Here is a 12,616-nt window from a genome sequence, read left to right on the forward strand (position 1 = left end):
AGCTTCCTTGAATTATCAACCAGTCTATGCTTTCCTTAGTAGAAACCTTCAAATGACGATTGATGCTCTTAGCCACATATTTGTCATCAAATCACAGCCAGAGGATGTCAGGTTTTGCCATTGGGGACAATGAGATACAGAGAATGACTTGTTCTATGGAGGGAAAAACGTTAAGTCCTTGCAGGCAGAGAGGTTTGTACTCTTTTGTACCCCCTGGTTGTTATTATCCCAAAAGCTTGCCTTAGCACTGGTCACAGACTGTGACTAATTATTTACATACATTGATGCAACTTTGTTCAACCTTCCTGCAGCTGCCCAGAACTTCCATGCAACTGTCGTAAGGCTTCTCAGGAACTGTGATGAAGGCAAAGCCCCTCATATCTTGCCTAAGCATGAGATTCAACTTGTGATGACCTGACATTGTTCCCAGAAGGGTCATGGTAGGGTTTAATACTCCAGTAGGCCTGGAAATGTAGCTTTCACCCTAGCAATCATGAGGGGAGCTTTCAGTAGAAATACTGTGATGTTTAGGAATGGCTACATTGAGAGTGGACTCTATTTTGCCAAACTACTGCCTTGCTTTGTAATAATAGAGGCAGCAATGCACTCTCTGTAGCATTTTTTTCCATCTTCACGCAGGTGCAGCCCCTTGTGTGATGTGGGTTGTGTGAGGAAAATCTGGGTTTGTTAGCTCCTCTGTTTACAGTAGGAAAATGTTTATACATTAAAGAATCAAACATTTAAATATGTAAAAAACTCTGCATTCAGAGTTCATAACACAAAATTTTTGGCAGAATGTGGACGTCATTTCACTTTTTGTCTATATAATCTTAAATCCACTGGTAGCAAGCCAATAAGAAAAAAAAAAACAAAAACAAAAAAACTTTGTCCTTTTAAGGAAAATCTTCAAAATAAAAAAAAAAATTCTATAGAGTCACATTTTTCACACTTTTTAGAGAATATCCAGTTTTTAAAATAATTCATTTTAGTATTTCTATTCTACAAAAGGAGATGTGTTCCAGTACAACAAATATAGATTAAAATCCCAGAAATGAACTAAGTTAGAGTAAATTAAAATAAAAATAACTAAACTGAATAAAAATGGTTGGAACCGGGATTAGATTCCATGTGCAAGAACCCTACAGTAAAAAGTCTTCATGGAAGAGAAGCCAATGATTTAACCTTTTAGATTAAAGAAACCTTCTGCCATTGGGAAGGCAACCAGTGCACTTCAGAAAGCAAAGGAAGCAAGGATACCTGGGAGATACACTTAGAAGCATGTATCTGGGGTTACAAACCCTATAAAGTTAACCAGGTTATGTCTAGGGAGCCTTTATAACCAGGATCCTTATTTATATTAGGCCCTGAATTAAAGCAATGTCTGTTTCTTTGCAACTAGTAATTATTCCACTGTTAAAAAGTTATGCACCATACTAACTAGGGATTTGCTCGGTCTGCGTTGCACAGGGCTATTGTGACACCTCATCAATGCACATTCTCAAGAGTCTCATCTCATATTCTTACTCAGTGCTGTCAATTCCACTGATTTTATTGTGACCATAGTTTGCAATGGACTTTCCTGACTGAATAATCTTTTCTGACAGTCTGGTATCTATAAGATCATGTTGTCATCAGAGAATATTATGATATTTTAATGCTATCAACAAAGCAGAGAAAGCTTACAAAGTTGGACTTTCAAAAGTTTATGAAAATAGAAGACCAAAGCTTGCAGTAAAAAACAGTTTGCAGTAATTTTTTTGCTGTTTAAATCCCTCAGATTTTGGGCGAGGTCTGTCTCAGGGTTTTCAATAGTTGCACCTGACAATACTCGATTTAGTTGTGTCCGGTGGAATTTCAATTGCAATCAGAGAATTGCAGAATAACTTCACTTTGAAAGCACCTCTGGAGGCCGAGCCCAACCCTTTACACACAGGAGGGCCCACTGAGGTAGACAGACCCTGTCTGGCTGAGTTCAGAATATGTCCCAGGACAGAGACTGCACAGCATCTGTGGGAGCCTGGTCACTGACCACCTCACTGTGAAATTTTGTCCTGGAACCTAGCTGGAATTTCCTGTGTTCCTGTTGACTCTCATCCTCTTGCTGTGTACCTCTGAGAAGGGTCTGGCTCCATTTTCTCTATGACAACCCACCAGATAGCTGAAGGCAGCAGGAAGATCTCTCCTTAGCCTTCTCTTAGTCTCTCCTCATGGGTCAGGTGCTCCAATCTTTAGCTACCTTGGTGGCCCTGCTCTGGGGTGAGTTATAACCTGCTTCAAGAAAGGCACAGATAAATTGGTAGACGAGAGGCCAGAAGTCCCAACCAGCCATGCCTAGTGCTGCAATAGGGAACTGCTACAGGCATGAAAGGCTGTGTCAGCTGACCTCACCACCCAAGAATTTCATTGCTTGGTTGCAGTTTAACTATTTATTAGTCTTTATGATTAGCCAAGACTTGGCTGGATGATGTTGCTGGCATTTTGCCAACCTTTCTATTCTCTAAATGACACCTGGTGCAATATGAAGTGGGAAAATGATGGTATTGGGTTATGACAAGTATTTTATTTGAAAATGTCTCTCATCCCAAAAATGGATTTATTCCATGTGCAAACCTTATTAGTGGTAAGCCAGAGTATAAATGGTGTATGCAAATTAACTTTAGAATCTCATAGCAAATGACCTTCATTTGCTTTGGAAGGAGATTCTCTATGTTTGCCCTAAATTGAATGTGTATGAGGACATGAGGACATTACTTATCCAGTGCTAACTCATGAGATTGAACACTGTCCCAGTCACACTGTCCCAGACATCTTTTGGATGCACTCATTCAGTGGACATTACTTGCTTTTTGACCACGGTTCGGACATAAAAGAAAAAAGTTGGAAGATTTCAACTGCTACTGACAGATTTTTCTGCAGTCTGGTCAAAGTTTACTCCTATTGATTGAGCAGAGATTTTTCCTGGAAGACTACTCTTTATTTATGAACACCTGCACAAATGAAAACTGGTGAGGGATTCAAACTAGAAGAGCCCAGATTCCTCCTGTGGAGACATATATTTGCTATACAGACAGAGTGGCTCCACTGAGGGGGCTCTCTTGATTGCCAGTAGTAATCTAAAAGGCTCTAAATAGAAGTGCTGATGGTGTTACTTTGGGCCTAAGGGAGCTATGAAATTTGCAATGTCTTCCCTCAAACTAAACAGCCTGAACAGCAACTTTTGCCTTTGGTTTAAGGAACGTCTTTCTTGGCAGATTTTTCCCTCAGGGGATGGATCAAGTTGGGCTGATGTGTCATTCCTGTTTTTTTTAAAAAAGAAAAGCTTTTGGTGCTTAGTGGAATACATGTGCATAGACTTTGGGTGAGTGTGCTTAGTTTCAAACTCAAGTGGTTAAAATGTGAAGGTACACGCTACCCCTTCTTTCCCAATGAAGTACAAAAAAAAATGACATGAGAGGGAGCCATAGCCTTTCTGAATGTGGGTGTTACTGCAGCTGGACACACACGGGGTCATCCCAGCAGGAACTGGCTGTGGTTTAATCGGGCATCAAGCCCACATTGCCCACCTTTAAATCTTTCTTATGGTTTGAAAGGTAGGTTTTTTCGTTTTAGACTCATTTCTTCCATAAAGGCAAACAACAAGCACAAATTTCCCAAAATTGTGCCCAATTTTAAAATCACCCAAAGTTTGGTGTCAAGAGGTCAAAACATCTGTTCAGCAGAACTGCATTCAGACTGAGGGACTGTTTAGATGCTATAGTTTAGGCCATTTTCCTGCTTCCACTGTCTCTTGGCACAGTGACTTCAGCTCACATATGCTGTGCATAGCTCTGTTGCTACAAAGAATCCAAGTCTTTGTAGCTCTTGTGCCATACCCTGTTTTTGCATATGCCCTATGCTTGCAAATTGACTTATTGAGCTTTTAGACTAGGAATTCTTGGAAATCAATATTATTTTAAATATAGAGTGGAGAAAGGAAACATGTTAGTCTCTATTTTCATTCTTGCTGTGAGGGAAGTAAAGTTTAATATGGTTTGCTTGTCTAGAATAATTTTTGTAAAGCAGTATGTTGATTAGACATGTATCCAGTGGAGGTGAAGGCTGAACATGGTTCTCACAACTGAGGCGACACTTAAGTTGACTACATTTAGTAAAGGGAGACAAAATTCCCCATCTCTGGTATTGTGTCCTAAAATTTTAGTAGCTTAGTTGCTGTTTTCCCTCAGTAAGGTGGCAATGACATTTTCTAAAGAAAACCAGCAAGGTTTTACACCTTTATGTTGTAATGTTTCTGGCATATCCAGTAACATTTCTGTTTTCAGGCCATATATATAACTTGCCTTTATTCTGACCTTTAGCTAGGCAGAAATGACTGCATTGATCATGCTGCACTTCCCAGGGGGCTGAAGGTTCTCATCTAGGTGTCACAAATATGATAACAAATCAGACACAAAGGAAAAGGGATAGTGTCGTGGTTTAACCCCAGCCAGCAACTAAGCACCACGCAGCTGCAACCAGGACAGATAGAAAAAGGCTAACTCTGATGCAAGCAAAACCTACTTATTGCTTCTCAGAAAAGAAAGTATATAGAAGTACAGCACACAGGACAGATGATAAACATGCAGCCAATGTGAATCCTGTGAGGAGAAGCTTTTTCTGTTTTGGTAGCAATTTAAACCGTTCTTTGGAACTCTTTGCAAAACATACTGTTATTTTGCAAATAGATGTCTGAATTACAGTCTGCATGCTCTGTAATTTACTGCTGTCTTCTATTGTTCCTGTGGCATGACAAGCTCCTCCCTTTTTCTCCTCCCCTAAAATTTAGGAGCAGAAGAGTGTTTGAAAGTTTTTCAGTCTAGCCTCAAACAGCTGCAGAAGCTTTAAAGGAACTGGCTGTAAATACCAAGGTACAACCTATTTCCATCAATGTGACAAGTCAATATGCCTTCTCACTCAAATCCTGAAAAGGAATTATTCCTAACAGAGTCTACCTCCAGAAAAGAAGCAGAACAGAATCAGGAGTGACACATTTACTCTTTAATAATTAATAATCATAGTTTGCAAAGAGAACACAGACTGTACTTAAAATACTGAATTTCTTCAGAGATTAAACTGGGTAAGACTAAACTGTTCATGTAAAGAATTGTGTATATATGCATAACCTATTCATATTTCTACAATTATTTGACTTTAATAACTTGTTTCTCTCTGGATAAACTATTGGTCATAGCTCTTCAATGTTATATAATTATATAATTTTACTTGTTGCATGATAGTATACTAATTAAGAAATATTTATACAAAAATTCATTCAGTTAGAAAAAATGTTTGAGGAACTTGTGTTTGTTCTATGTTTGTAAAAATTAATCCTGTACTGTCATGTTATTTTAAAATTTTCATGATTTTCTTACTGAACTGTCATATAATAATAGCAAAAAACTATACATATAGCATCTGTTGCATATGTTTTTGATAAGCAAGATAATATTATGGTAATGAATAGCAATTTCAGCAGCACTGAGAGGAATAATAATTTAACTTTTAAAAAAAGGAGAAAAATTGAAGAATATTTAGTATATATTTTGGGGGCCAATTGTCTGTAGGAACAGACCTGCTTCTGATGTGCATTTGAGAGTTATACAGTGGAAAATGATTCAAGCAGACTGTTCATTATTTAATGAATATTATGTCTCATCAGCAACATCTTTAGATGCAGGGGCAGCTGAAGATTCTTACAAATGTGTTACTGACTGAGGATCTTTTTTTCTCTTTGTGGTGCCTGTATAATCCTGCAGGTTTTCACCTGATAAAAATGAAAGAAGCAGGTAATATCTGCAAGTCCAGCTATTACTTTAAATCTGCAATGCATCTGTACTTAATGGTAGCTTCTGCTACATTTCCTCTTCCAAAACCATAAAGTTTATATTCACATGCAAACCTTTCCTTCCTTCCTTTATAACAGCTTTTTTTTTCCTCCCTGTAGTCTAAAATAACAACAACAACAAAATTCCTAAAAAGACCTAGATTATTATTTAAGAATAAATGAAGGAGGAAGATTACATTTTTAGATTCATAGCAATATAGAAAGTAAAGGGGACTTCATGCAGTGCATAAGACACTCTCTTAAAGTAGGATGAATTATCAAGTATAAGCAGAATTATAACCAGTACTGGTAATAGCTAGGTTTTTCTTTTACTTCTCATAGAAGCATGTGTGCTTCTTAGCCGGTCTGTGTGTGCCATGACACACATGTGTTGAGCACTTCATTTCAGAATCTATCATATACAGAAATATTCACAGTATTGCTGTGCAGTTATGAGATGACAGGGCTGCTTGTATTTGCAGGTGTGTTTGTTGCTATGAAGTGGAAGAAGACAGGTAAGAAAAGGATGAAGAGACCTCGGGGTCCAACCCCTTGGCCGATTACTGGAAACTTGCTCCCAACTTGGAAAAGATTCTCATGTAATACTAACAAAATCAAGAGAGAAATATGGACACATGTTTCAAACAAAGCTGGGATCCATGACAGTGGTAGTTCTGTGTGGCATTGACACATTAAAGCAGGCTTTAGAAATACAAGGAGAAAGCTCTGTTGGCAGATCAGGTCTTTATAGCTTTTCTCTGACTGAAAGTGAGGGATGTATGACTTTCAATATGAAATATAGAGAAGGATGGAATGTTCACAAGGAGATTGCAAAAAATCCCCTGAGAAAGCTCTCATCGATAGCAGATAAAAACCTTACATGCTCTTGTCTGCTACAAGAACAGATACACTTTGAAGTTTCAGAGATTGTGAGAGCATTTAGGGACCTCTCAGACACAGCGGGTAGCTTTGATCTTGCTAGCTTCCTCACCAGATGTTTAGCAAGTGTCATCTGTAACCTGTGCTTTGGAAAAAAGTACAACCAAAATGACAGGGAGTTCCTCATAGTTCTTCAAGTCAGGGATAAGGTCATGCATATCTTCAGCTCCAGCAATGCTGCAGATCTTTTCATCATCTTCCTGACAATAAACTGAGATGTGTCTTCACTTGTGTTCAAAACAAGGAAAGGTTTCATGAACAAAATTATTCAGGAATGCTATATCTCCTATGATCAGGTGAAAAGGCATGTTCTTAATTCTTCAAGAACCCGTTGATTTCAAATAAAAAACTTTACAATTTGTCACGTTTTTTTTGTCCTTCAGCTTTATCAAAGAGTTGTAGGATTAGGGTACTGAAAAATTTATCGTCTCCTGTTTAGAGTGCGCTGTTTGTATGTCCTTCCTATGTTAAATTCTGAAGAATAAAGAAATAATTCAAGTATTGTTTTGTAGAACTGCATTTGAGATATTGCTGATACTCTGATTGTACTGCATGAAGGCCAAAAAAAATCAAAGTGGTGAAGCTATGTTGACAAATTAGCAGGTTGTTTCCACTGTCAATGACATATTTGGGGCAGGTATGCTTATATTTCAGAAAGGTATGGTTTTCTTTACTGTTTTGTCCGTTATTTGGGTCTTCAATTTCTTCCCCTGTTCTTCCTGCTTTCATTATTAGAAAGCATGAGAAAGCACAGTGGGAACACTTTAATGTTTTAGCATGTTCCAGTGTCCTTAAATAGTGAATAAATATTAAACTGTAAAAAGGACAAGAAGTTGTGATAATATATCCTAGTCAGAACTATTTTTTTACAGTTAGCACTGATGACAATTAGTTCTTTTAAATACTTCTTTACGTTTAAAAATAAGTCAAAATTAATTTTAAGCATCTAGGTAGAAAAGGCAGACAAAACAGCAAATGGATTCAGGGAATACCAACCTTGTGACTATGGAGAGATCGCAAAACAGAAAAAGGTTTCAGGTCAAGAGAAGCTGTCCTTCTAAGGACATTGGTATTTTTATTGTCAACATTTAAAAGTCTGCTTAATCAGCAGCTTTCTTTTCCAAAACTCAAATATATTCTAATTTTATCTTTTTGTTAAGTCTGTGTACTTACTGAAGTATCTCCAAAGCTACAAGTAGTTAGCTTTTCAACACATGGAATTCATCTTTTCTCTTGTTAAGAAAGCAATATTCACCTTAAGCACATTCAGAGGAATATACAATATCAAATATGAAATTTTCCCTTCTTTGTCTACTAGTTTGTGCAACATGCAGTATAATAGCCACACTGGCAATAATTAACATGTTTTATCTCCAAGTTGGAAGAAGCGTGTAGTTCTAAATATTTGGGTCTGATTATACAGCTCAGAAAAGATGTTTAGATTTGGGCTAAACAGAGCTTTCACCTATTAACCCTGCTGACACAAAACAAGGTGACAGTAACATAGATTCTGTTCCTGGATTCTGTAGACATAAAGTAGTACTTACCAATTTAAAAAAGCTCAATTTTTCATTATTACTGTGCAAGGAGGGAAAACAAAAGGCACACTGTGAAATTGGGGATATCTGGAACCACAGAGCTGGATGGTCCTGAGCTAAAAGAAATACCACCAGAGAAAAAAAGAATATGTTTCATAAAAAATGGATCTGGATTCTTTTTTTTTTTAACTACTCCACATTAGTTTATCTCATTTCAGATCTCAGCAGGTACAAATTTTATGAAAGTATGCATTAGGATCCAAACCCAATTCTTTCTTGAAGTTCAAAGTCTATAGGGTCAGTATTAGGTCTAGACCCATTTATATTACACACAGAACATAGGTAAAAAAGCCCTGGATAGTATGCCTGAAGGCGCTAACCTAATTAGAGTCCTACTAATGACATATGCTTGCAGCTGCCACTCACAGCTATGAGAATTTCAGCTGAATTTTAGAACAGAACACATGCAATCTGAAAATTACATATAACTGGAAAGCTTTTAAAAGGCTGACAGAAGGGTTGATTGGGTCCCTGCATCCCTATTATCCTGTTAGATCTCGTAACTCCTGAGTTTACTATCCAATAACTGTCACATTCAATCAAAATTAAATGCATTCTAGGAGACATTAATTCACTATTTGGTTGACATGGGGAAAGGGAAATTTTCAAGCACCACTTAGGAGGTCTGGATCCTTCTTGCATTGATATCAATGGCATAAATCCCATCTACACTAGTAAGAGTGCAATTGCTTATGCTAATGATTGTTTCTGTGAGATTTTCTCTTAATTTGCAGCTCAAGAAAGTTCAGGTAGGACAGAGAGGAGTGTGAATTTCCATTAAGTTAACCATTAAAGATTTAACCTTGCACTGTTCTGCATCTGATTTTTACCTATCTCCATTCAAAAAAGAATTATCTTCAATGGAAATTGTGAATTTAAAGACTTATAATCTGTTGTGTGTTTCAACTTTTGAAAGATATGATAAAGTAGAAGGCAATTAAATTACGGCCATCCACACAAAATGCCTGGCAAAATTTGCCATGAAAATGGACTGCCGTGTTACTGCGTTTTATTATTAGCAACTGCTCTTTTAAAGATTGTGTGCAGTTTGACTCTTTAGTAAGTTAGTAATATTATGTGTCATGGTATTGATAGCTTAGGATGTAAAGAAATGGTAAATAAAAATGTCGAGCCCATTTTAGTGCTAGTTGATGGAAACTGCAGAAGTCTATTGTAATAGCAGTATAATTCATTACCGAACTTCTGATGTAAGTTTTGTTTTAAGCTTTTCTTGACTTTTCAATATATTTCTCATTACTAATTAATGAAATTATGATTACAAAATGTAAAGAATGCATTACAGTCCCTTTTAGTATTATACAGAAAGATAAATTTGAATAATTTAATAAATTTATTTACTATAGTCTTACCATCATAGTTTTTAAAATATAAGCTGCCAGTTTTTCTTATAATATCAAGGTCTATTTTTAAACAAAAGAACTCATGCAATCGCAATCCTCTAAGATCAAGTACAATTCTACATCACAAGTAATATTAAAAATATAATCTTAATTAATTTATATTATCATAGATAAAACAATTACTTTCAGTTGGTCTCTCTGTACTATAAAAGATGTTTAAAAAATAAACTTCCCTCTTAACATATATCCTATTGCACTGTTTCTATGTACTCCGGTACATTATTTATTATAGCCATTAAAATAACATTTCAAAGCAAAAAAAAAAGTTGAAACTACTGTTTAAGAATTAATTCCATAACTTGTTTTCAATAGAGATAGTTTGCTGTCTTTCACTGAAAGATGATTTTTAATGCCATTTTAATTAATCATGAAAATCATAAATATGCTTATATCTGGTATGTCATATAAAGTGCTTATATAAGAGTTCTGTCTTTCTGCATCATGATGAATTCAGTGAAATTATTTACACGTAAAACATACAAAGATGTTTTGCATGCAAGTTATTTCTTAATTTTTCTTTTGACTTTTTTTAAATGCCACCAACTGCGCAACTATGTTGTTAATCATTAGAATTGCAAGTGTAATTTTAATGCAGGTGCAAAATAGGAATCCATATCAAAGCCTCAGTGTACGTGGTACTTTTCAGGTATGTAGAACACTGTATCCCCTATCAAGACCATGCTTTCAATCTAAAAATCTGTTTACAGGTTAAATATCAAAGTTACTTATTTTAGTTATACCAACAAATTCAAATTTGGAGTAGTAAAGTTAGCACATAAAGTCATTTAAAAGGAGAAATTTCTCCTCTTCCTCTTCCTCTTCCTCTTCCTCTTCCTCTTCCTCCATACTTGCATTGCACAGCTAATATAAATGTCTATAAAATTTTAAATATTTTTATTTTTCTCTATATGTGTTGGTCCTTGTTTACACTCATGAAACTGATTTCTGTCTCATTAGGCCAAAGGGAGACACTATGGCAATTAAATCTTTTTTACAGAATAATTGTAATGACACATCTAAGGTAAAATATAATGCTTAATTTTACAGGTTTTGGTACAACTACAACTGGATTGTCCTGGTGTTTAATCTAATTTTCTTTACCAAAACCAGAAAACTATACAGCAGGAAATTAGTAAATGGTCTGAAAATTTGTCTCTATAAACACATAGATGAGATATGATCTGTTTAATTTGACAGCTTCGCTTGGATCTAAGATTTAATTATGCAGCAAAACAGTCCTTCCGAAACATAGCCTTGTTTGTCTTATAGTCAATGGAAAAAAGTTGGCAGTTTTAAAAGACTCCAGAGGATCTCACCTACAGTTACAAAAATCTGATTCCCTTTTTTTGTATTTTTTCTGTAGATTTAAAAAGAATAGTCAACATGAGTTGAAGGATATCGGTTGACTTTTGGCATAATTCTGTGTAAAATTCTGGTGGTCCCATTCGTTTAACATGTATGGTATTCTAGAAAGTTGATTTTGAAGCTGTTATACTTAGAAAAAGAACTGGGTGTTGTAGATCAAACTTAGATTCATGTAAAAGTAACAGATGTATGTATACAGATGCATTATTTGATATCTTCCAAACAGAAGCTTATGATAATTTATTTTAAATATCCATGCTACTTTGCATGGAAATTGTATTTGCAGTATACTGTCATAGGAGCTATCTCATGAAACTTTTTTGCCAAAAAGTAGATTATAAATATGAAAAATAAATAAATAAATAAATAAATAAATTCATTATAAATATAGATTATAAATGAGTTGACCAGAGTTAGACTCTGATCCAGTATTCCAGCTGGACCAGAATAAAGAATCCAGTCCATTCCCACACCCATCTGCAATTTCCTTCTCCTCTGGCCACAGACAAATTAGAATTGTAAAGTGGAACATATATTTAGTCTTATTTCCATGTAGTTTAAATGAAACTGTACATTTTAAAATTGGACACTCTGTGCCAAAGGTAGAAACCATTATAGTACAGACTTTGTATGCAAAGAAATATTCAGATTTTTGTGGTGCTTTATCAACTCTGAGTTTTAGACAGGGAAAGATTACATTTCTTGAGGCAGCTTCTGTGCTACAATTCTGCACTAGTTGTGCCAGAAGTTTTCTAGCTGCAGCGCATATGTTGTATGAACACATTTATGTCTCTTTCATCAGCTTTATTCTTTACTTCTGCACATCCAGATGAAAACATCAAGCAGAGGTTGCTACCCAGATTTGAAGACAGGTCTTAAACGGAAACTCTCATTTATTAAGTGCTTGGGCATTCTTCACATGTGACTTTCATGGTTCTTTATTCGCAAGTGATTAGCCAAAGTTTTTCAAATCTTAATATAAAGAAAATGGGGATTCTTGAAGATATAACACATTCAGATTTAATAAGGGCCTGGTTTTAGAAGCTGAAAACTTAGGCTGTCCTACATTCCTGGTTATGAGTTAATTTCAGTAGTGTAGAAATCTGTCTCATTACTCATTTTTTTTTGTGCCTGTATCCTACATATTTCCTATAGTTGCAACTATGCTTTATAAAGTAGATTTTTATATTATTTAAGAAGGCACAATAATAATAGTCTATATTCCAAATGAGCTTAAGGAAAAGAAAATAATTCTTGAGTTTTCATTTTGACTCTTTGTAAGCAAACTACACTGTACAATTTGACATACCATTTACTTTAGAATACTGAATATGCTTTAGCATGAAGAGGAAGAGAAGAAATTTAAAAAAAAAAAAAAAGAGTTCTATTGAAAATTATTTTTATTTATTTTGAAATTAAACTTCTATAATTTA

This window comes from Aquila chrysaetos, chromosome Z (genome assembly GCF_900496995.4).
Source record: "Aquila chrysaetos chrysaetos chromosome Z, bAquChr1.4, whole genome shotgun sequence".
Taxonomy (NCBI): Eukaryota; Metazoa; Chordata; class Aves; order Accipitriformes; family Accipitridae; genus Aquila; species Aquila chrysaetos.